Source organism: Gnatocerus cornutus, chromosome 6, assembly GCF_029298725.1.
Source record: "Gnatocerus cornutus isolate USDA-ARS CGAHR chromosome 6, icGnaCorn1.1, whole genome shotgun sequence".
Lineage (NCBI taxonomy): Eukaryota > Metazoa > Arthropoda > Insecta > Coleoptera > Tenebrionidae > Gnatocerus > Gnatocerus cornutus.
Window position 1 is genome coordinate 8,146,305 of NC_142238.1, and position 26,639 is coordinate 8,172,943.

General features: G+C 33.0%; 1 protein-coding gene across 6 annotated transcripts in view; it reads right to left on the reverse strand.

The window, feature by feature from the left end:
• Positions 1-25,622, reverse strand: part of Oct-TyrR (Octopamine-Tyramine receptor) — a 57,437-nt gene extending 31,815 nt beyond the window's left edge. For 2 of the 6 annotated variants that reach the window (XM_088039486.1, XM_088039481.1), the window contains exons 1-3: positions 19,298-19,474; positions 11,582-11,704; positions 6,456-6,494 (exon numbers count right to left, since the gene is read on the reverse strand). The gene's annotated coding sequence lies outside the window, so the exon portion shown is untranslated. Of the gene's footprint in view, positions 1-6,455; positions 6,495-11,581; positions 11,705-19,297; positions 19,475-25,581 lie in introns of those variants that run through there. The other 4 variants (XM_088039487.1, XM_088039482.1, XM_088039484.1 and 1 more) reach the window with 3 other exon arrangements.
• Positions 25,623-26,639: the final 1,017 nt, after the last annotated feature.

Here is a 26,639-nt window from a genome sequence, read left to right on the forward strand (position 1 = left end):
TACTGCTTTAACCTATCAGGATCTTTTCAATGGTACTTGGAATAAAATTCAAATCTTTTCATTAAACGAGGCAAAGTTGCCTTTGATAAATTATAAAAATGAAGAGTGGCAACCACCAAATGAGAAATTATTTAATTAATAGTGGCGGTTGTACGAAAAATGTTCGTCCAGCTGTAAGGAAAAATGACTTTATGAAACAACGTATCATGTTCGCTATTAGATCTCAAAATGTGGATGTCGATATTCGCAATTTGTCCCAAAGCGAATCCCATCAGATTTCAGTTTCCGCTCTACTAAATGGTTTTATTCTGTGTGTAAACGTCACCTAAACGGCTTTTCCGATCCTTATCAAAGCATAATGATTTTTTGTTTGACATAAAAGTGACATCGAAAAAACAGAGGACCACAGGGCCACAGAGGGCAAATCGGCTGGCTGGCCATCATTTCTCCTAGTTTTCAAACCAAACTGCATTAATGAACTAAAACTGCTTTATTAGTCAGAACTTTGAAACTTAAAAAGCTTAGCGATTTGATTTTCCACTACAGAAGCATTGTTCTCCATCCCTTGCTTCTCATTTATTTGCTAGGTAAACAAACTAATATGAGCAACAGCGATTTTGACGCATGAGTAAACATTATTATCGAACTGTTGGAACTCGGCAGATCTTGCGTTTTGTGCATCCCTTTGTTTCGTTGTTGATTTTCTTAATTACATAGAGAACGAGTTCGCATTAAAATGCTTGAAAACAAACATGTGCTGAGACAATAAGAGGTTGTTTGCGTGGTTTGTTTATGTAACAACATTTGGGAACAATGTTTTAGAAAGACTATTTTATTCCAAATTTTACAAAGTGGTTAATACTGTCTTCAGACATGGAAAAAATGGGCTAAATGGAGAAACGTATCTTTGGTGAAACTGATTACTGCCAGTAGTTTGAGAATGAGATGATATATCATTCACTTTTTCTTTTCTGGCTTTCGCAGAGCAAAATTAGTACATTGTTCATTTCTAGGATTCATCTTGTTGTTACAATTTCCAGCGTAATAAATCAACCTTTTAGCATCTTATAATTACGTCATAAATCATCAAAATGGCCTTCACCCTGTTTATGATTTTATTTAAAGAAAACGAACCAAAAATTGGCTTTCTTTTCTACAAAAACAAATCATAAATTCTAAATAAACAATGAATTTAATTTCCTTTGTATTGAGGTAAATTAAACTCCGAAAAAAAACACGCGTGGGCTTTTTCATCACTCATATAAAGTAAATTTAGCTTTAAACCTGTCAATCCTCAAAAAATGTATAATATTATTTTATTATGTCTTTCTCCTGTGAGTCTTCAGCAAAGACTAACTGAAAACGAGCTCACGTACTTTCAACTGCACTTCTTCTCTTATCTAAATCAACGACTTCTGGTTAATTGAATACGTGAGATAAGAGTTTGATTTAAGAATCTTTTTTCCACTTCCCGGTTTTTAAATGTGGGTCAAATTCGAGCCTTGGTTTATCCCAGCATAATCCTTTCAAGCCTGTGTTTTATGGTCCTGTCTGATACGATTGACGGGATTTGCGCTCCCACATTAGCCCATAGAGTCGGCTCATTCAATTTGTAAATTGGATCAACACAGTTAACATTTGTTTTAGCACTTCTCGCCGTCCAGACCATGATAATGTATCAAAAACGAACGAATCAATTAAACCATTTGTAATCAGTTCGCTGTTTCGTGGAATGGATACATACTGTGAATCCTGGTTGGGTTTTACGATCTTATTTCTTGGAGCTTCTAAAATAATTTAAAAAACGCGTCTGCACTTGTATCCGCTGTAATTTCTGGTTATCCCGTTCCGTCCTGAATCGTTTTATTTATTATTCACTTTTAAGGTGGGGTTGTATTAAATATTTTACTTCTTCAAACTTATCTCGTAAATTTGACCGAGTTGCTCATGCTTCCAAGTCGTTTATATTATTACTTTAGGATGTGCAGAGCCGCAGTCTACAACTTCTCCTTGATTAGAATGAAAGAAACGTAAAATTGGAAATATGGTAACGGTCACTTGGTACTTGTTCAGCAACTTCAACTGGAAGTTTATTTATGTGGTGCCATAAAATGCGCTGGCGGTAAAGCTATGCCATTTATTTTTATGTAGACTATTTTTACAACTTGTGTTCTAAGAGTTCTCAGAGTAAATCATGTATCTGCAACTACCGGATTCCTTCCACATGTGCCACTTCTCTAAGTCTACAAATTAGGCATTAAAGTGAATGAAAAATTTTTGAAAACAAGATTATTTTGCAGATTTTAAGAAACTGCCACTGAAACCATCATAATTCAAAACTATCAAAGTGGCAAGACAATTACATGTCGGTCTGCTTCATGATTGTCATTGTGTCCTCAAATTCGGAGGTGACAAATTATCTAAACTTCCGCAGGGAATGCATCTTAATGTGCAGAGTTAAGCCCTAGGGCAAAATCAACATTCCAATTCAAGCATTTCATGTACTATCTAAAAGCAATTACTGGGGTGTCATTGAAACAGTGTTCTACGCAAATGTGGCTGCACTTGTAAATTTGTAGCTTTGTTTATAAAAAACCGAAAGTTGCTCACGTAAATTTAATTGGGATTTGAGATTAAATTCAATAGTGATTAATTGATTAATGTGTTTTAATAGTGATTAAGTGATTAATGAATTCTAAACTTCCTACAAGGCGCAAAAGAATTTAATTGGAAAGCTCGCGCTATGGCACAAGAGCTTCGTCGCGTTTTGTCCTTGGACAATTTTTATTAAGAAGATAGAAAATGATCAAGGACATTGAACAAAGACTAGTTCCAATGAAGGCCGGAAATTTGTTAGTGTACATAATAAAGGAGTTGACAAGGCGTGGGTAGCATTGCGGAAATGTGACGTCCATGATGAAATGGTGCATTGGCAGAATTATAATTTTAATCTGCTTAATTGGCCATTGATTGGTGATTTGGCTGTTCCAAAAAAACTTTAATATACAAAATTATTGCAGCAACAGGCCATGAAAAAATTATATAATATTGTAGAATTATAAAAACTAATGATTATCACGTTCTGATATTTTCAACTATTTGGCTGTTTTCAGACCAGTATTGCTTATTTATCAAAGGAAATAAGTTTTTTTATAAATAATAATATGTGCGTATTAACAACTCACTAAAAGAATTTAGAGCACACAATTTTACTTTAAATAGTTCAAAGAAATGAATTTCATCCACTCCAAAATGTTAGAAATGTTAATGAGGAGTCAAATTCTCTTATAAATGACTTAGATAAAATAAAACGTCGACAAGAAGTAGATGCGATGAAATCTCTGAGAAAAGTATCAATTTCAATTTTTTCCCACCTCCACGCACTTTTTAGTTGTAGCAGCTGTAGTTTTGTCGGCCTGTCAAACGGAGTTTTTATAAAATAGAAAGATTTATCTCGCAATATCTGTGCAAATAAAGATTCCTTTTACAGCCTGAAAAACACCCGTATTAGTGCCGAGAGTAGAAAGTGATTTGGTTTAAATTAAACCTGGTATAATTAAGTCAAAACCAAAGCCACTAGACTGCTGTATTGCTTAAATTTAATTGTCTCTCAAACGTTAATCCTCCAACATTTATCTGAATACGCACCGAAAACGTCACATTTAGAGAAAATAGTTTTCTCGTTAACAAAACCGGAAGTGCATGTTCGTTATAATTATAATGAAAAAAGAAGATAATATTCGTGTAGAAAATTACCCTGTTAACGATAAGTATAATGATAATAATTTTTGTAAGAGGCGTCAGCCGCCGCCGCCGCAAATTCTCAGGCGAGAATCCTAATAAGTAAAAATTAGATTTTTGTTACTTCAAGAACAAAATAACGAGTACAATTAAAAAGAGTGATGTTTTGCGTTGGGAGAAGCGGAAGTCTACGGAAAACGCTTTTCTTAACGCTCACCATTCGGTCTACTTAATTAAGTTTATTCGCAGTCTGTAAGAAACTCAATTATTCATTCAGGTTCGGAAAATTAGCTCCTTTCTATAGTGAGTACTCAGAAGCGCATAATTTCATCCAGTGATTTTTGCTAGGTCTTATTTTAATCAGAAGTCAATTTCCGCCTGCTCCGAGCATCACAGAATTGTGTAACGTGATAATCTGATAGAAAAACACCAATCCGAAGCGCCGATAACGGTTGACATGTGACTTCCGCACACAACATCACAGGTTAAAAAAACTGCTTCTCTGTGAAAATGAAAGCTCGGTCCTTATCATTTTATCCCTTGAACGTCATTGTAGCAGAAATGTAGGAAAGCCAACCTAATCCATGTAAATGTTAAATATCTCGCTCGAACAATCCGAGGAACCGAGGGCTGGAAGTTTAAAATTCTTCAACTAGCGTCGTATTTAAAACGGTCTCCTGACGGCTGTTTTTTTATTACCCCCTGCAGATGCGCTTTTTATGATTTATGGATTCAAGTGGGTGGATAGTCCCACGCATATTAAGTGTGACAGGTTTTTCAGTATCTGGACATTCTTCCAAAAAAGTACCTCTTCGGGGAATAATCAGAACAAAATTTAAAATTCGGACACGCAAGCTGCGTTCTAGCGAGCTTTTTACTACAGAAATGATCGTATTTTTCCTGTAGACCGGAAAGCTTTACGCGTTCTTTTACCAAAAATTACCTTATACATGTCGAAACTCGCTTACTTTGTACAGAAATATTTCCGATAATTATTATTTACCTTTTCCTGTTTGGAAACATCAACAGCACGAAGTCAATATAATTATGTCGTAAAAACACGGTATGTACATATCGAGACAACAGTAGCGATGTAAATATCCTCCAAGGTCTTTGTAAGCTTCCAGAGACAGATTTATTGTCTTGTACAAATCAAACAATTTTGTTTGGAATTTCCTGGAGTATCAACGTGTCGTACACAAGACAACTTGTCTGTAATTAGCTGTCGCTATGTGGTCGATTTACAAACAATACAACGGGAGAATGTCTGTTCGTATGCGTTAATTTGATCACAGAGCAAATAATACTCAACTTGGGACCTTTGCTTTGTGGAAACGCCATAATCAAGAAATATAATAATTGAAATAAAGTAGTTCAAAGATCGAACAAACTCAGCAATGAACTAAAACTTTAAAAACTTGTAGAAATGGTGGAGGCGCCGGGTTACTTATCTCCAAAAAAAAACACCAAAAATTTTTGTGTAAATAATGCTTTTGTTTGTAATTCTTCACACTATTTCACAAGCCCGAGCTCTTGGACACGATGTGTGTTGATACAATGGAATCAAAAATGGATTAAAAAGTGTAAGAGCTCTGTATTTGACGCATATTCCAATATCAATTATTGTATTCGAAGGCTTGTGACGTTTTAAGTGCATGTCAACAATCAAAGACAAATATTTACTTCTGTTGGAGAAGTTTTCTCAATAAGATCTTTTCGTATATGTATTGACAAATTTTGCACAATATGTAGTCAATCTTCAATCTCTAAAAAATCGAAACCGCTTCACTACTGGCTACGCTCATAAATGCTTTCACAAAATTTCAATTAAATACCTAGTAACGAACCAATTTTTTGTTACGTACATTTTGCGTTTTTCAACACAGTGTTTAAGAAAAATGGGAGTGGCGACCGACGTAAATTGAATTTTAGCTCTATTTTGTAAAAGATAAAAGTGTATTCGCACTTTCAAAGTATCGATTTTCCTGTTGGAATCGTGACAGTGACCCTTTTAGCCGAGTTGCACAACTAATTGTTAAGCACTAAAAGAGAATTAATGGAACATTCCACAAAATCATCGAGCGGGATGTTAGTTGCACCGGCTGAGAGATAGCGTCCGAAGTTTCCAATCACAAGAATAAAATACCCAGTTTTTGTCCATCAAGTACAAAATTTGCAACTGTGAAATGTCTATTTAAAATGAGTTTCATAACCCACATTAGTGTTGAAGGGTTTTCTGGACGTGACGAGTTCCATAATTTAGCTAGTTTTTTAGGAACTTTTTAAAGGGTGAATACAAAGTTCTTTACCACAGCACGAGCTAGCAGTGTTGATTACAATTCTGTAGAAAAAATTCAAAATTTTTGCCACTTATTTAGCAGTGCTTTTATTCCCAACGCTTCAATGATTGGCACTGGGACTGACCTATCCTATAATTCAGTGGCGCATGATAAATTCCAAAAAAATGTTAAACATTTTTAATCGCAAACGGTAATGTTTGCCGTGCCATTTGACCAGCACTTCAGACACGTTGTCCACTGTTACGCTCTTCGGCTTCGTATTTTATTCGCGTTCGCCCTGTATATGCATGAACATGGAAAAAGAATTTTTCCTGAAGTTGGTTTAATTATGAAAGTTCTACCTCACTGAAATCTTTTCTAGAGTTTGCATAGTTCGTCTGCGTTAATTAAATCTTAATGAAGCAGAAAACTCACCTGTGACTGTGATCTTTAAATCATCGCGGCTTGAGAATCCTGCAACGAAAACATTTGCTACTTTGTAAAATCGATTAACACTGTTGAAGCAGCAGAAAATGCTTGACGTTTTGAGCGACAGAGATTTTAATATGAAAAATTAGAGTCCTTCATATGAAAACTGTTTGCAGAAATCATAAACGAATCCCATATATCAAAGCTTGTTGTAAACTAGACGGACTGGACAAACATACGGCAGAAGAGTGGAATATTTATGGGATAAACCTTGCTTTACAACACGACAGTTCTCAAAGTGCTGCATAGCAAGTTTGCTCAAGATATTACGCTAGTGCTACTCTTTAAAAATTAATCTTTCTTCGTGCAGGAAACAAACATGCTCAGTTATTATAATTGAAGTAGGAGTCAAATAGGTACAAGAACTGAGTACATATCATACAAAGCAACCCACGTAAATCTACAAGTTTTAACAAGGTTCAAATATGAGATTCAATACAAGAAGCTAGTGGAGGTAAGTTTAGGTTTTGTACGACAATATCATGTTTTAGTGCCTCATAACCGCCACATTATTGTTTTTACTTGTTTGAGTTTAGTTTCTGTACTCGTGTTCCCAAATCAGTTTGTTTTGTTAACATAATTAGAACACTCCAACTTGGTAAAGTTTGTAAACAACGTATCAATTAGAATAGAAAAAAACGACCCAGTTTGACCTAACCATCGAATATTTAAATTAACTGGAGCATTTCATTGAAAAAGTTTGGCGCTATCACACAATTGAACTATTTCGAGTTTGTAACACACAGATAATTGGCACGACAGTATAAAAGAACACTAGGAGCTCAAACCACATTAACGTAACAACGTTTGCCGCAAAATTTGAGTTCTCAATTCAAACCGAAATATTTATTTCAGCGTGGAACTGGAACATTTCCTATGGTTTTGCGTCGATTGAATATAAACAAGCTTTACCTAAAATTACATTTTGTTTATAGCATAAACATGTGTGTTTATGATAATGAAAATGAGACAGAAAGTTGAAAGATATAAAAGCTGATATAATTTCCTTAAAAAATACATTGGGGTTATAATGGTTATGGTTATGATAAAATACTTAAAGTGATTTGCAAGTCCTGTAGCCAATAAATTTAATGCAGCTGAACAAAAAAATGACGGCAAAAATCATCATTTGCTACTACAAAAATAGTTTGTTTAAAATAAATGGAGGCCTCCAAAAGATTAATGTTCATTTTTTCCATTTTATTTGTAAAGCATTTTTATTTTCAACTTTTTGATGATTTTCGTTAAATTTTGCTTTATGTTTGTAAAAGATTTTTTTTCTGGTGAAAATGGCACTAGAACAAAAGCACAGTCTTCGTTTTACTAGAAATTGTTCTAAGTGAAGTTAGTTACGGTCACAGATCATATGTAGGTTTTAAGGAATCCGCCTTCCACCTTTATTGCAAAGTGTTCTAGTCTAGCTAAAGTAATTTGCATAGAATGTAATACAATACAAAAGCAATTGTTAGCTGTAGTTTCTAATTGGCTTCGTACACATATGCAAATTATAGTCCAGAATTGACTGAATGCATCTACAACTTAATTAAATAGACAGTGAGGAAGGAATTGTGATTTTTTAACGAGCTTAATATTTCATGTTCATTCTTGCATATTAACTAACAAAATTAATTGAAAATATTGGTTGATCCACGTGTCACAAACACAAGCCTCTCGAAATTGCGTTGACAAAAGTGAGCAAATTTAATTAACAACAGTACAAAAAACTCTTTTATTGCCATACCTTTATCACCAAAGACCGATTGAAATTACAAAGCCGGTTCAAATATGATGTCAATTGAAAAAATCCTGTTTTTCGTGAAGATCTCTGATTGATAAATTCCATCTCTGTCTCTATAAATTGCAGACTTTCGCAATCGCTTTAAAGTATTTAGAATTACCATTTATTTTCCACCGTTTCACCCAAAAACATATCGAAGTTTACCGAGTTAATGTTTCCAACGAAAGCGCTGAAAATTTTCTTTTCCACTTTTAATCTTGTCTACTGAAGCGCAATATTGAATTTATTTCACTTGTATGGGTTAATATTGGACACGCGTCGTCGAACAGGGATTTTGCGTAAACATTTTACGTTGAAGAGACATTGTTGAAGTGATTTGTGGTGAGTCGAAGCTGGCCCATAAAACATTTTTAATGGAGCGTGTACAGTTTTCAAGGATAATAAAATTACGTGGAATTTATTACTGTTGTTTAATGTACCCTCGACATCTAATCCTTTTTTAATTCCTGAGTTTTAAATGCAACATGACGTGAATAATAAAGCGATAGAGTTGGTGCCTACACCTGAGATCTAACTCGAACTTTATTCTTGTTGGTTGCAGGAGGCAGACTAAATTTGAATGGATCTCAAGAGAACGCTTAAAATTTCTTCGATTTTCTTCTCTGTATAAAGTTGAAATGAAAACCATAAATTTTAGAAGTGATCCATCATTTCTGTTATTTCCTTCCAGCACTAATGTGATTATTTCGACACCTGCAAACGAGTGGAAAATATCAAACATTTTTATTAACATATAATTAATTCAGCTTATCTGCATCAATGCTTGTTGACTTGAACTTCACAAAATAATTGAAACAGAATTTGATATAGTTCCAAAGATAGTTAAGTTACGTAATCTGTATCCTTGAAGCTGCCAGCAAGAACTAGCTTGAAATAACCCCAAAAGAAGTTTAAAGCACGTCATTACTTTGTAATTTAATCAAGTCTACACCCATAATAGTAAATCGATTGAATCTGCAGGACGTCGTCTGCTTTGAAACGCAAAACGAGGAACTTTATCAATATTAATTTCAAATTTTCATCTCCAAAGTGGAAAAAATGACATTAATATGCTTACTTTGACAAGTCTAATAGGATATCCAATTAATACGTACAACACGATTTCTGTTTACATGCTTTAATTTTGTGTTGGCACAAAAGGCGTTCTAAACGCCCATTTAACACAGCTCCTGACATTTTCCCATATTGCCAATCACTGTGAGTACGTCCTGTTCCACATTTGCATCTGAGACTGACAAACCACATTCGAATTACAAATTAGGCACGATGTTTCCCAGACTTACAAATTTCACCAAAGCAATTATTTTCGCAAGACTAGGTAAAGATCGATTGATATTGTGGTCATTGACGCCACCTTTTGAACACACACAATGGAGAAATTACGAAAACTCAAAAAGCGGAAAAGTCTGAGATTATCGTTTCACGGTGGAAATATATGTGGTGCCTGAGATAGGAACAAAACCGTTTTGTTTTAAAAATGGTGAATGCACTGGGAAGATATCCTCCAATCCGGACGTGTTCTACGATAAATTCATAAATCTACAAATAAAAAAAGTGTACATAGAGACCAGCAATAATTAACGTCAAACTTTCTCAAACTTTTCATTTGAATTTATTTACCACCGCACGAGTTAAGATTGTTAAAAGCAACAAGTCCAAAGTTTCGACAAGACCTAATTCCACATCAATTTAAAAGTACAGTATTGCCGCACCACAGAAATATTTATTTCTTGTTACAAGACTGAAATTGTACGCCAAAAAGGAAAAAGCTCTTTTAGATCAAATGAAAGCCGTTACCAAGCGTGTTCATTCATGAGTGATTCTACGATCTTGTAAAGACGCCATGATTGCCAATGAGATTACCAGAGCTTTGTAATAATGCTGGACGAGTTAAAAACTAGTCTCGTTCGTCAGTGAGTTTTTGATGTTTTTGAGCAGATACTAACTAGTGAATTCTATTTGAAAATTCTCTCTTTGAGAATTGGAAAGCTTTACGTCGCAGTTTGTTTATGCGAGTCGGGTCGGGTTAATAAAAACGGAAACAAGTTTAATAAAAATCATTTTTATTACTGTGTATCTCTGAATTTTAATTTCACCGTGTTTGCATATTAAGTAGGATTTTTACTCGTTTTATGGTTAGTTAAACAAGCGTGTTAGCGCCATTAGTAATTTTAATTGAACCACGCTTGCAATTCTAATTTTTTTACTATTTCCCGAGAGATTACACAAAGATAACTCAGAAGAAAACGTAAGCTTATTCTTATGCAATGTAAACCCAATAAATTATTTACCTATCCACTCTTTCCTCGATTACGAGAAAAACACTTTCGTTCTCTTAATTCCTTCAATAAATTTTTAATTTTTTCAACAACTACGACCTAACAGCTTCTTTTCCATAAATTATTTATATTACCCAACGTCTTAAAATTTATTATTATTTCCACCCTCCGTTTTATTTATTAAATTGTCTTCAGGAACACGAATTGACACCCCATTACTGTTAAATATTTCCACGACCTCTCTGCATTTCTTTCTTTAAAATTTTATCCTCCACGACTTTGAATTTTTAACGTAAAGCTTCATTGATATGTTCGAAGTGTACGATATATGTATGAATGCAACCAGTGTTCTTGATAAGCCTCATCTTTTTTTCTTGTCGCATTCTGCTACTTCTTTGTGTGATTTCGACAATGATAAATATTCTCGCTTTAGCAATTTGTATTTTTCTCATGTCGTCTCGCGTTCTGTCGGATCAAATCAGATAATTCGGTGACGTCCGGTTCTCAATTTCAATTCCGAGGAAATGGAGTGCAATGGGATTATTGTCTACTTATATTACTGTTGGATGTTATATTAAAAACAACAAAGCTTTCCATTAATTTTTTAGTACTTGAATGCGGACACCAACAATAAAGATAATAAATCGCTGACATGACATTACAAATGTTTCGAGTTCATTTAACGCTTTTTATTAAACACACATGTCAACGTGTGACGGGTCCATTTCGCATTTTTGAATGAAATTGTTCTTTTTGAGCAATAAAAAATTTAGGCCTTTTTAAGCGCACCAATTCGATTAAAACGCGTTTTACGCTCTTCTAGGGAACTAGATTTTACATATTTGAACACGAAATTGCCAATTGCGCTAAAAGTTTTCCAGTATTACCTTAAATATACTAAGTTTAAAAGAAATTTCGAGTTTAGGGTCAAACAACACTAGATCTCGCAACTAAAAATTAATTAACTTTGAGGTTTGAAAAGTGTAACTACTTACATTTTCTGGTTAAAAGGTGACGTTAATTTTATTGGTCTCGGAGGAAATTCTGTTGCACTTTAGCGGAGTTCGCTGAAAAAGTAATTCCATTCATCTTCCGATGACTTTTCTGAAAGCTTGGACCTAGAAAAGAAAGCTTCGAATTTAATTTGATCACTATTATTAATACAACTAGTTAAGTGCACTTCCAGGACGTGTGATGAGACTTCCAGTGAACAATGGTTCTTCAATTTTATTTATTTTATTGTTATTTTTCCGGCTTTGTCCAAAGCAATTCACTATTCGTCGATGTCCTCGTAAAAATTAATTGCTATCATAAACAAGAGCTTTCAATCCATTTTGTGGATTGCTTCGAATTTATTTTCGAAGTTCAACAAGATAATAATAATAAGAACTTGATCTTATCGTACATAAAACAGTGAGTAAATTAATAAGACGTCCTCTCATTCTTAATAAGTTGATACAAACCAGAAGCGCCCTGGGGCTGAGTTACGTACATCACCCGGCGCATCCACCATTTTCGTTCCTAAGAATATTTTCTGCTTAGAAATTCTGCGCTACATTTACACTTAATGTACGTGTACATACCAGCTGTAATTTATTTTATTTGGCACTAAAGAAATTGCACATCAGACATAAACTGCTATTTTATAATCATAGAAAATTGTTTGATTTATGGTAGTATATTACAATTACTTCAGTGAATTCGAAAACAATTTCCAACAATAAATCTAGTTGGTAAACGCAATATCTACAATTTTGGTGTCGTATTTTAAATCGCTGACTGTTATTTAGTAAATCCTCCGCATGAATAAAATTAAATTACCTGTAACGACTTTCAAATAGAGAATCACAATTGAGAAACATTTAGTTTGCAGATGCAGGTACTGCATGTTGAATTGAAATGATAAAGTAAGTTTCAGAGTTTATACGAGACTACATATTACCATAATACCGTAGAAAATAATAAAATAATGACTACACTAAGAAATTACTGTCTTTAGAATTTTCAATTTCCCATTTGCAGACGTTCAAGGTGAACTTCAACAGTTTCAATTTATAAAGTTTAATTCTTTTGATTCTTCGGGTGCTTTTAATGTAAAATTTTATATTTATGTAAAATATATAAATCCAAAAATTTCAGAAAAAGCGACAAACATGTAGAAACATAAAAAACTACGACTTGAAAATCCCACCTCATATAGAAAAAGCAAGTCTCATACGCGTGTTCGGTTTTAAAGAGTCTCTCTACAGATTTTTCTCACTAGCACTTACAGAATATCCAACTAGTTGAACAAGAATTTACAAGAGGATCCGTCGGATTAGCGTGTAGGAAATCTCGCTTAGTGGAAATGCAAGTAGTATTACCTACAAAGAGAAAACTTTAAAACCAACGGAGAAAAGCTGTTATAATTCCATATTCCACTCGAGATTGCTCTCCTAATCGCAGTAAAGTTACAATTTCTCACATTGTTACAGAATTAAAATTGGTAGAATACACAGAAACAAATAAGAGCTAGTCACGTTCGTTCGTTTCAGCAAAAAGTGGAATCACTTTATTGGGAGCATTTCTATGCTATAGTTTTTATTTCCGTGCAAACTCAGCAGTTTCCAACTAATTCCACGTAAACTTCAAGTAGCACAACCAAATGGAAAACTCTGATTTCCCGTGATAATTGAAGTTTGCTTCGATTTTTGTCAACTTCAATTAAATCCTTTGTATAAATATTTTGTCAACCATTAGGGGCTATTGATGACGGCAGTAATTACTTCTGATAATAGAATTGCTCGGACATTACTTTTATGGACGACTGAGCTATATCTTGTCAATAACTTTTATATTTTCGCTTGCATTCAAGGTTGCGTAATTACGACTCTATTATTCAGTAAAATGGGTGTTTCGAGGGTTGTTTGCTGCTTAACTTTATTATTGTCCGCTCTATTCGAGTTTTTGATTGATGGACGTAAAATTCGTTCTTTTATTAGTTCTGATTATTTGAAATATGGTGCGTCGATAAGATACGGTTTCGTTCGCTTCACATATTTTTTTACGGCAACTGAATGATGATTCGCCTCATTTATCTTGTCAATAAAAAGCATATTATCATTATGAGGTACTAAAGATTTCGGGAATTTGCTACATGGTACCAAGTTACAGACGATTTCCTTCTAAGTGGGGTCGTAAAGCAATAAACGACTTTTTTTATACATCTTACAAGACTCCCTCACTGTGGCTGTAAAGCTGTTTACCAAAAAATTGAAACAGAAAGTTAGTAATGAGTCGTAAAAAACTATCTCTCTGTGACAGACTAAACAGAATTTTTACACCGACGCTTATCTACAGTTTTTATTTCCGCAAAAATGTGTCTCGCTGTCATTGTCACGTGAAAAAGTAATTATCTGCATCCATCCTGACACAACAAATAGTAAAAATGCATCATCATTATTTTCGCTCCTGTACTTAGAAACCGCTAAATTAAAAATGCTCCAATTTTCCTGAGTGCAGACAATAATATTATTTGTATTCATCCCACTTGCATACTTAGCTATTTCGTGCCATCCTTCCCTCAAGACAAGCAAACGTTTTAACTTGATGAAAGCCACTTCATAATACATTCCGGCTATTTTCAACAATTTAGTAGATCTCTTTCCATAAATACGCTCTTTGTTTACATTGCTTCCACTGTAAATTTAAAGGTGCAATCTCCAAGTTAACTTTAAATTAGGCGAAGATAAAATTAGGAGAAATAAATAGAACAAATCTAGGGAAAACCAACCGGTCCGTGTGATTCATATGATTACTTTCAGAGTTGCAGAAAATTTTTACAGCTGTACATCCGGAAATTTGAAATTACCTAGAAGGTACATAAAAGTTTGACGAGCGCATTCGTTGCTCTATATAAAATTCGTAGAACATTAAATCTCAACATTGTTATGATGGTCGCAACAGAAATCTGACTTAAATTTTTATTAGCTTATTCACACAGAGCAGTGATCTCATAAAGCCGAGATTTGCAGCGAAAGCTTACGTAAAATCATGTTAAAAATCTCGTCCTTACGTTTGTTATAAATTGCGAGCTTGATCAGCTTAGACTGTTATTAATAGCTGTTAATTAGGCAATAGCTTTGACTAATGGCCCATAATTACAGTTCCACATCGGTAGTGTCAAATGTTATAGAAGGGCACAAATAAATGTTACTGTCACGAAAACTAATTGAGCTTCATAATCGTTCAGGTTTGGATTTTGGATTCGTGACGAATTTAGTAAGAGCAAACCTAAATTAAGAACTACCTTGCAATCAGATTATAAATTAGCATTTTTTCAAATTGTGGTTGTATCAGATTTTGGAATAACTTTTATAATAGCGTCACGAATAACGGAATATTTTAAACGATTATATCTTGGTTGGTTTTTGGTCATGAACACCAAAACGGACAGTCAGGTTTAATACAATTTACTTACCACTTTAAAGTCGAAGATTTTAATACTTCATCTGTCGACAAATATAATTAAAATCATTTTCGCCACGGGTTTGCCTACGTCAAAATGTAGAATAAGTGCTTCATAATTTCGTACTAAACTTTACTATAACGCGACTAGCTAGTTTAGAATTCTGGGGTACATGCTACCAACAAGTCGGAACACTTTTAATCGGGAAATTGTCTGATACGAAATTGACCATATAAACTGTGACGAAAATTGGATTGTTTTCAGCAACTGTTGTAGCATCAGAGTTTAACAAGGGTGGTAATGTTTCAGTTAGAACATCACCAAATATTTGATCAGATTAAGTAATATCGAACACGGTATAAAAATAAATCCTGTTTTTAAAGTTGTTTCGGTATCAAAAGAAAACAATTCGATCGTACTTTTGATTTTTCAATTGACCTGAGCTTAAAATTAAAATGAAAACATCTGGGAACTGCGAAAAAATAAATTTTCGGCACTCAGTTCAACATTGTAACCATTATGTTATAAAATATTGTATAACAAAGATGTGGTGTTTTGACATCAATTTATCGGTTCTACGGAAATCGTCTCATGACTGTCTCAATAAATTATAAATTTTAGAATGCACGTAAAATTTACAACAGCCGCAATGTGGCGCTCAGTTCTGCATTTTCTATTTTCAGACACTTGTTGCGCAAGCTAAAAACCAACACCTGAAGCTGAAAAACTGAAATAAAAGTTCTATCAACAAACCTGAAACTTATAAATACCGTCTTTAAAACAAATATGTCTTCAATTTAATTAATGCAATGGAAACTAGAATGGGAGATTTGGATTCAACCATTCAGTTCGGCTCCCAGAAAATCAATAAGAAATAACATCTGTTTATTTTCACAAAAAGAGAATGAAGATTTTAGATTTGATCAATACTGATCAGAGTCTGGAAACTAAATCAAGTATTCTGTTCGAAAATCATACTAAGCAAATTATAGAACTGAGAATTCCTTGAAACGAATTTCGTTACCATCACAGCATTAAATCAAAGAATTACCTCCTGCAACCTTACGCTTGCTTTTATTACACGGATCAGCTTGCCCGAATAGAAATTCCTCAGCGTCTACGAAAATGAAAAACTGCATTATATGAAGTGAAAATTTTTAGAATATTTGAAAAATGTAAATTACCTTTCTTCAAAACTTCTCACTCCACTCATGTCCGTACAAAAGTCTAAACAGGCTCGAACAGAGACGTCTTTTGAATGACTTTTAACACCGTTAGCTCCCACAATAAAGTCGAAACTTAATAATAATAGAACTAAGATTAGTCTCTAATTTACATAAATTTAAAATTCATTTAGACCTATAAAATACAAACCTGATTCTCAAATCATTGTTCCTTTGATGGCAGTCATCCTGTTATTACGTCTAGATTTAGTCTTGACATAAAATTTAATTTTAATTTATATTCTACTGTTTTACTACGTTTTAATACGACACCGTAAAGTAAATCCATTATTATTTAATTACTTTCATTACATTATATTATAACCGACTATTAGACTTTTTCATTTTAGTCTCATTGAAACGGTTCTGGATTTTCAAATCCTCGCTAAAATTCTGAAGGCGAGTAATGAAAAAATCCATTTTGTGCATCACTAAAGAGTTGTGGGCTCGAACTGAAAACAGACGTGACAAAAATCTTGAAAGCGCGGTTTCCGTTTTTTATTGATTTGTTGTAGAATGAAAATTTTCTCTCCTCCCTTTCATTTTCGGTAAATATTAACATTACCAGGAACAACTTAATTTATATGGATAAATTGCTTGATCAAAAAGATTATCTCTAGACATATTCAATTTCTTCGAATCTGCAACGACCTGTTATCAATTCTGGATAAACTGGTGCTCCATTATTAGACGTGATCAAATGGAAACTCATGTAATTTGGAAAGGTCTCAAACACAATAAACAAAACCGATAAAAACAATAGAAGTAAACTGTTGTATACAAAAGTGCGAATTTAGATTGCGGGATATTTTCAATTCACGATCAATTTAATTTTTCTCTCCAAACATCATTCTGTTGCGAACCACCTTGTTAAGAAACTTGAACGTTTATCTGATTGTTCCCTTGTTTGTTATTTAGTTGTGTTGTTGGCACTTCCGTCCTGAAGGACTTTTTTTGACGTCTAAACACGAGGTCTTTATTTGCAACAATAATAAACTTCTCAACTTTTAATAGAAAATTCTGTGATTGATGTAATTTCACGCTAACTGATGCGGAAGATAAAAGACGACCTTTACGCTGAAAATTTATTTTTAGCAGACATTTATTGATGCTAAAACGAGGAATAAGTAGTTTTTATTTTTAAAACTTCTATGAAAAGCACATGTCAAACGGCAATTTAGACGTTGGGGGAAATACAATATTAAAAACTCACGTACGGACTTTATTGGAACTCGCTGGGCAAAAAGATCGAAAGAAATTCGGTAATCAGTTTAAAAGAATGCGATCCGTGACACCGATTGATCGTATGAAGAACATGGCGTCTGTTTGTTTTTTTTTTAATATGCCCACCCATTTCTAATTCCTTTTCAAGACGAGATTAAGGTCCTGTCAGCGAGTCAGTTGCATAAAATGACAAATGTTAGAAAACATTCAATTCGAGCTGGAAGTCACAACGTCTATTTATTAAAAATCTCTCCATTATAATTTTGAATCAAATTAATTACTAATCTAAATTAAAAACTGGCTTAGTCATTAGTTCAGTTAGTTATTATTGTTGTCCGTTATAATAATGCGGAGATAATTTAAGGTGGTGACACATAAATTACACTAAAATGTCCCATGATTCTGTGGTTTCCTAAGCTAATTTGGTTTAAACAGTTCCGATCAATATGTGTTTCAATTAACGTTGAAATGCCTCAAACTAATTTAAAATTAATGGAATCATTTAAATTATAAATGTCTAGTTTCAGGAAGCTTGTACGTCAAAACTGGGCTGTATCAGAATACATAACGTGCGTTTTTAATTTGATGTTTTTTATTATTTTTCACGTAAAAGTTACACTTAACAAACATAACCCAGGGAAATTTCGTGCAACCAAAATATCTACCTTGTTTTTAACATCTCGTGTTACGTGGCTGTTTTATAAAAGTTTATGGCTTAGGCCAAAATGCTGCAGTCACTCATACTATAAAATATGTAAATCAGGAATCGGAGTAGCCATCCCTACCCGCAATTCAAATTTTGAACAAAATGCCTCATTTGAAGTGGGCAATTATTTTTCGTAATTATTTATGTTCATTCATTAAAATAGATTTTACATTGTTTACACAATTAAGTTCACTTAGGATTATTGATTTTGTAATTTGAGTGCAAACATTTGAGAACCACGCGCTTATTTTTACTTTTGCAAAGAGATTACGGTCTGGATTACTCGCCGAAGAGTCGAATAACCATAAAGAAATAACACATAACACCGTAACCGAATTTTTGTTTAATTTAAATTTAAATGGAAACTCGATTTGTTACGGGATCAACTAGCAATATTTTTTTGTTAAATTATCCATTGATAATTATGAATATTACAAAAAAAAGGAAAAAATAATACCGAGAACTGTTTTATTTTCCAAACTATAAATATTATGCTCCCAAAAAAATTAAGTTTCAATTTAAAATTAGAAGTGGAAAACACGAATGTTTTGCGAATCAAAAAAAATCACAATTTTACCTTCCGAGACATCTGGCCTTTGTAAAACCTAATTACAAAGAACTGAATAAATTTCAGACGATAGATTACAACAGCCAAGCTAAACAAACAAAATCTCGTAGTTAAAATCGGATGCATTCCATTCATTTAAGTAAATGCGATGGAATTCACGCACTCTGCTAGACAAAAAATTGAAAATCTGAAACGGAGCGGACGGGATTCGTTCAAGAAACACGACTTCAAATTAATAAATCCAAAGGAGAACAGCCAAATGATTATAAAAAATAAAATCCAATTTACTAAATGAAGGAAACGAAGTTAAATCAAAAACTATGAAATTAAAAAATGGCGTGGGACGCAAAAATTTAATTAAATTTCCGTAAGCCAGACATTTCACGACTTTATAAGGAAACAAGACATCTGTTATACCATTTACATATTAGAGTGATTCTTATAAATAACGAAATTTTATTTTAACGCCGAACAGATGGTGCATAACATATGCGCTTTATAAAAATATATTATTAAATTATTTCGCGCTTCGTGTAACCTTACCAGTGTTAATTTCCCATTTTGTAAAACAAAAAAAAAACGTCCACACAGCAACTGGTTAACACATAAAAAACAAAGATGAGCTCTCAAAGTTTGAAAAGTTGGAACAAAGTTCGTGAGTAAACGCGCGCGTTCTTCGCTTTGAAAATTTGTGGCGTCAATTCAAGTAGCCGATGTGGACTGAACCCGACGTCGAGCGTCGCATTACCTAAAGTCCACAGCTTCAGTTGCGCTTGCGTCCTCTACATCTTAAGAATTTTAGACTTGCTGTTTGAATAAGTTAACATGGGGACTTTACAACTTGTACATTATCGATACATAAATAATTCATCACATGAGAAATCTTAGTGCAAATATTTAGTTTTGGTAATGAGAATTCTTTGGATAATAACAGAATGTTTACAATGAAAATGCTTTATTGTTCAATAAAAAAGAGAGTTTCACTGAAGTGTCAATTGAAATTAGAAGAACGGAAGTTGGAAATGACTTATTTCCGACGAAAATTGACTTTGTCTTGTAGAAATATCAGTTATTATTGGTTACAAAGTTTCTGGCGTTTTCTGAAAGTTCCTTTCAGTGTTTAGAGCAATGTCGTATTAATTAAGTATAAGTAAACAAATTATGACTCCGATTCTCAATTTCTGGATTTACGAGCGCGTTGACTGCTGAATAAACATAATATTTTACTATATTAGTCAGTATTCCTTTATTTCACTCTAAAATGGAAATGATGCTTAATTTACCAAAGTGCTCATCATCTAAACAAATATTTTAAACAAACAAAGCGTCGCTTTACGCAAAACGGTAAAGATTTATTATTTTGGAAAATGCTAATGAATAATTTCAGGCGTGTAGGTATAAGCTAATTATTGAGATAAGTCTGAGCTGTGAGCTTATGAGATTAACCCTTAATTTAAAAAGATTAACAAAAAGCTGCGTTTATTAATCACTAGCGTGATGACGCTTGTTCAAAAATATATTTTACAGTAAAATTCTGCAAAATGTCTTGTTTATTCGCCCACATCGGCGCCGGCTGCTTTGTTGCATTTGTGCACTTAAAACACTATCATTCTCATTACAAGGTTGCACAGTTGCACTATCCCGTTTCCAAATGCATACATAATTAAGAGCTTATTGTTATCATTTTGAACTTTACGAAAGTTTGCTTATATAGTAGGTACGCCCTAATAACAGTAAGGTATAATCCCATTTTAGAAAATCCAGCCAGTGCTAGCGGTGTGACTTAATAATTGAAACTTAAAACAATAAAAAACAAATTTTTGGTAGTCCGAAACTTTTGTCTTCTGTTGAAGACACACTTACATCTTAACGTCATAGTCAACCTTGAACTGAAAAGATTTTACATCCATCGTGTAAACTTTAATAGAAAATCAGATTTTAGATAATCAAAACCAACAAAAAATTGTAAAAATTGGCGGTGTGATCAAAAAGATTTATATTGATATGCAGAATGATTCACCACTAATCTCTTTAATTCATTTGCAACTGCAGCATCATTACTTTTTATTCATGAGTTCGCATATACAGTTAAACTAATAATTCCAAAATTGGAGAGTACTAAAAATGGTAACTCGCTTGGAATGTGTATTCAGTGAGTATTCATTGGCATATAAATTTGACGGAAAAGTGATATCAACTGCCACAAGCATGTTTTTTGCATAATTAAGTCATCAATCATTGATTATTTTGGTTTTCAAAAATTTTGTTAAAAACAACAATACCATTTAAGATAAAAGTAAATTTAGTATTGCAACAAAGTCATTTATAATTCGTTGTAAATTGAAATATTTTTTTGTGCATTGAATGCGCTATTTTGGTAACTTCACCCATCAAGTACCATCTGACTATTACAAAAAATTGTTGAAAATATAATTTCGTATCTCTCTGAAAACCTACGCCCAAACTTTTTTTCATCAGAATGAATTTCACTTTTAACGAGAATTTTGTATCTGGCTTGGACGGAACAAATTACCCAACAAAAAGATTTTTCACGTATTTTCAATTGCTAATTTTAAATTAATCTTAAGCTTGTACATATTCCAGACCAAAATCATTAATTTTTATTGGTTTCAGAGTCAATGCACGTATTTATTTTCAATCAAAACTCGATGAAATGTGGAAAATTCTCTAATTTTAATTCTCCTTTTATTTCAAATCATACTTTGTCTTGGTGTAAAAATATCAAACGATTTACATATGAAATTTAATTTAACCGCGTCAGAGGATAAAATTAAATGTTATCCACGAAAATTGAACAAATCGATTCCCCACTAACTTTTGACCATTACTAGAATCAAAGATAACCCGACAACGATCACATCAACGTATTAAAAACACGCAATAATGATAGATATTTGGATTATCAAGATATTGCATAAATTTAACCCAATATCGATGAAAAAACAGGTTAATAGGTCATGCCTACTAAAACATTTTCCTCGTTCCACATTTTGTCCTTGCTATTATATTAAAAATTTATCAAGCTGTCCCTCTTGGAAAAACTGAAACGAAGCGATAACAGACGGTCTCAGTTTAACCCGACTTCTGCATGTTCGTGGGTGGATCGGAAATCCCTTGGGATCGTGTTTTTCGGTATACTTGGGATAATACAATTCAATCTCTGTGTACACTTGACGAAAAACGAAAACCTTGTGAAATATACGGCCCTGCTAAATTATCAAAACAATAATAAAATCTAAAGCTTCAAAGCGGAGAATGAAATTTAATATCTGCAATTAATGACAATTGCCTTAAATTCAAAGAGGGAAGCTGATTCGTTTTGTATATTTAAACGTGTTTTTAATTGTTTATGAAATTCATTTCACATTTCGCGCTTTTCACAGATTTTTGTTTTATCGTTCTACATCGGTGTTGTCAGGGTTTTTAAGCTTTATTAAAATTATTCTTCTTGGATAAAGCTCACCCTTGTTCTTACTAGTATTTATCTTGCCTTTGATGTTAAATTTTAATTTGCTTTAATTAGTTTCTTCTTCGGACAATTTCAAGTCAGCTTATTCTTGTTCAGTATTATTTTATTTTTTATTACGATTGTACAAAAGAAAAATAGTAATTTATTTATTGCGTGGTTCAGAGTATCTCTGTTTTTTTTTAATATATTTATTAATAAATTTATTGTTAATGAATATTTTATTATTTTGTATTTTTTCATAAATTAAATAAAAATAAACTAGAAACATAAAACACATATGGAAATTAACTTTTGTAATTAAAATTTAAATTAATTTAAAAATAAACAAATACTGAATCCGAAGAAATTACGCTGCATTGTCACTTTTTAGATTTGCCAGTTTGTTTAGTGGTAATTTTTAATTAATACGAAAGTTTTTTTCACAATGCAAATTTTTTTTAAGCTGCAGACAATTGCTAATAAGTACCTACACAGAACTAATTAAATTTCTAAGCCATTACAATGTTTCCAGTTATTGCTAGACATCCCGTAAATTAATTAATTAGACTGCTCCACCAATTTGCACCATTTGCAAAAACTAAAATATTATCTGCAATGTCTTTCTCGAATTCTGTTCTACTGCGACATTATATCAGCACAAAATAAAGTCAAAGTAATTTTAAATATAAAAGACAGAATTTGGACCTTTGTCGCATTGAAGTTGTAATTAAATCGATCGGTACCAGTCCACCACCTCTTTTAAAAGTTTGTCGATATTATATAATAGCATTGTTCGAATTTTTTGCAGCGCCTTGTCAATACCGCTAAAAAATGGAATTAAACCGAATTTTATGTTGGTTTCAAATGTAAAATCCTATTAACGGAGGTAACAAACCACATTGTCGCCCATAATTTATTACAAATGAAAATTTACTTTGAATTATAGCTTCCAGACTAGGATAACATCCTTTATTTGCTCGCCAGCAGCAATAAAAATTTACTGAAGTCTATTAAAATTTATCGCGATGGATGCGAAGCGTAACATTTGATTTATAGTAATATAAGCTTGTGAATATGCAAAAGTGCATGTATTTGTGAGTGATGCTCGTTAAAGGACTTATATTGTAGCACACTTCGAGTTAATAATAATAAATTGGCAATATTCTGTTGGAGACGATTCATATTGCTGTTTTTTAGTCATGTACACGATAAATTGCTAGCGTATCGGACACTCACATTCAGCGAAGATAATAAAAAAAAATAGGTATATGATGCACACTTGTGCGAGCTATATTGAATTTTGTCCCGAAATTCAATAGGAAGCTCGAATTCGACAGCAGCGTGAACAACTGTCACAGTCGCACCGTTTCTAAAATAACTAAAATGCATTTCAAGTTCTTAAAAGTGAAATTAAAAATTTACCGGGATTCTTAAATTAATAAGGTGAATATCAAACTTGATACTTATTAAGAAACGTCTTAAAAGTTTCCCGTTTATTTTCAAGAAATGAATTCGCACTTTCAAGATGACAAATAAACTTTGAATAAAACTCGAGAATTAGCCTGGCAAAGTAATTATTTTCTCGCCTACCTAAAAACTTTATGCAAAAGTAATGATGAAAAATGAGTTAAAACGCCGAGTTTGGAAATAAAAAAGTTGCACTATTTAACTCGTAGATTGAATTGTTGATAAGCAGTACTTTCAGGATGAACCTTTCAAAACATCATGAAAGTGTTAAGTTAAGTGGACTTAAAATTGCGCGGAATTTTTTAACGAAGTTTGGAGAAAAGCTATTGGAAACTCTTTAAAGCCGTGCTATCTTAATTAAAATATCTGCATTGTCTTCTTTAGTGCTGAAGGATCACTTAAATTGGAGGTTGTTTATCGTTTATTCCTGCATCCATGAATTTTCAAAACGTGACTAATTAAAACAAGGCAATATTGCAATGTTATTGTTATATTTTCCAGCAATTAGCACCTTGGATATTCATTAGAACCGTGGCGTGGGTGGTGTTAATGTAAAGTCTTAACAAAAACAGTCTAAACCTGATCAATATTGAATCCATTATGTATATTGGCCATTACAGAAGCGTCAGTAAAAATTACTGTCTCAAATTTCTAGAGAAACATAACGACTCTCAAATCTCCCGAGACTGTTCAACTAATCAGATTATCGTGTTTTTGCGTGTAAGCCTTCTTACAGTTAAGTACTCGCACTGATTGACGCAATGAAAATAAACTATAAGTCGATTAAACGCCTGAAGGGCCGCCGTCCGGCAGAACCTAGCGTAAACTTTAAGAGAAAAGTTTTTAAATTGACAACAAGGCTTAAGGCAAATTGCGGTATAAATTCAATTTTCCAATTAGACCCTATAATAATTCTTGGCGAAACTTCTCCAGTTTAAGAAGATAAACTGGAACGAAAAAGCCCACAGAAAAACAATCAGAAAAAGACGGAATAGACTCATCAATCAATCAACGAAAATAAAGGGAAAGCCTAAGCGAATTAGCAATACCGATCAGGTCTTGAAAGTAAACAACGACAAAGTTTTACGGGTGAATCGGGTGTGAAATTATACTTAAAGTTCGCGTCGACGATCTATTAGCATTCTACACAATGAGTCGTCAGTGGCCATTGAAGTAAACTTAAATCTAGATAAAAGTCAAGATGCGCACGGATTATCATGAGCCTCTAGTGTGTCTTTATTTTCCACTTATTTAGCGCAAAATGTGTCGTTTCGTTCTTGAGATGTTATCCTACATTTAACACTAATTACACCCATGTTTCTGTTTCTTTGATTTCCAATTAAAATCAATTAGGAAAATTTACATTAATTATTACGTCGGTGTACATGGTAATTGGCATTTGGAAACTGGCGCACGTCGAAACCATGATTGAATCTTAACACCGAATTCATTCCAATGGCTCACAGGAGGTAATTTAATTTTGTAGACAAAGTGAGAAGGTTGTTTGTGCGAAAAGTAGAATTTGATAGTTTGTTTCCAGACTACCTGCAGTGGACCACAAAATTAACGTTCAAAGGGAAAGTTCGTATGTATTAATGACTGCGACTTCCTTGTCTCTTGAGGCTCAAGTACACAAGAAATTACTCTAGAAGGATAATAAATGTTATAGACGTAAATAATGAATGTTTTCCTAAACTATATATTTTTATTTTGACTATAAAGAACTCATCAACTCTGATTTTATGATATTAAGTACATACCGTAAAAACTCTTGATATTGAATAAATTCAGTAGATAAGTACATGAACAAACAATTCCCTCAATAGCACATAAACTTTCCATCAAGAAGCTTTAATTTTGTGGACAAATTCTGCGATTGATTTACACTTACCTACAAAAAAAACACTTTTTGAAAGTGACATCTCACTTTTAGGTTCTGGTTCGGTGATATTTTAAAATGTAAACATATGATAACGGTAGCAAAATTATATCTAACAGAACAACATTTATTGCACAAATATGATCTATAATTTCCCGAGAAGTAAACATTTTGCTGTACTAATAAATATTTACATTGATCGTACGTCATAATTCGTTCAGGTACTAAATTAGTTCAATGCAGTTAAATCAAGTTAAAACCATAACTAACAAGAACGTTAAAAAAATGCTTTGATATTTCCCTTTTGACTCACTGGTTTTACAGTAAATGAGTAGTATATCTGTATTTTTAATAACTCTTCATTTTTCGAACAATAAACCGATAATTTATACTTTACGATAACAGTAAACTTTTTTACTTATTGTTATAGGCAACTATAAGGTAATTCAAGTACTGAAAAGACTATCTAAATGGTAAAACAACAATGTTTATTGTGAGTTAGATTTTAATAGTTTATTCACGCTATCAGGCGGAAAGCTACGAAAGGTGATTAATGGCTATGATCTCAGAGTATTTTACTTTGACATGATTAAATAAATTTGTATAAGAAAATAAATTAAACGTAGATTATATTCCATATCCTTAAATTTTGTAAGTTTTGAATTATCGAATATGAATTGAGAATGATCAAAGAAACAAACAATAAAAAATATTGGCGCAAAATTCCGGAAGATTATTGTTCGCCTAGGTACTTTCTGTGGCGCCAAGAGCGCAAAAAATGGGACCTTGTAAAGTTCCAAGCCATCGATTCTTCCTTTGACACAAAACTTTCGCTTCTCTCGTTGATACAACCTTGCTTAAACTTCCTGAAGCGATTTGGGGATGTTAAACGAAGCAAATTGCCAAATTTAATGCGAGAAATCGGCTTTTAAATGTGCGAAGTAATTCCGCTGACGAAAGCGTTCCCAATACAGATTTGCAATTTGCCCTTTCACATTGAACATCATAAGTACAAGGACCGCGCGATTTAGCGAGCAAATCCTTGAGCTTAGTTTCAATGTTGGGGTTGA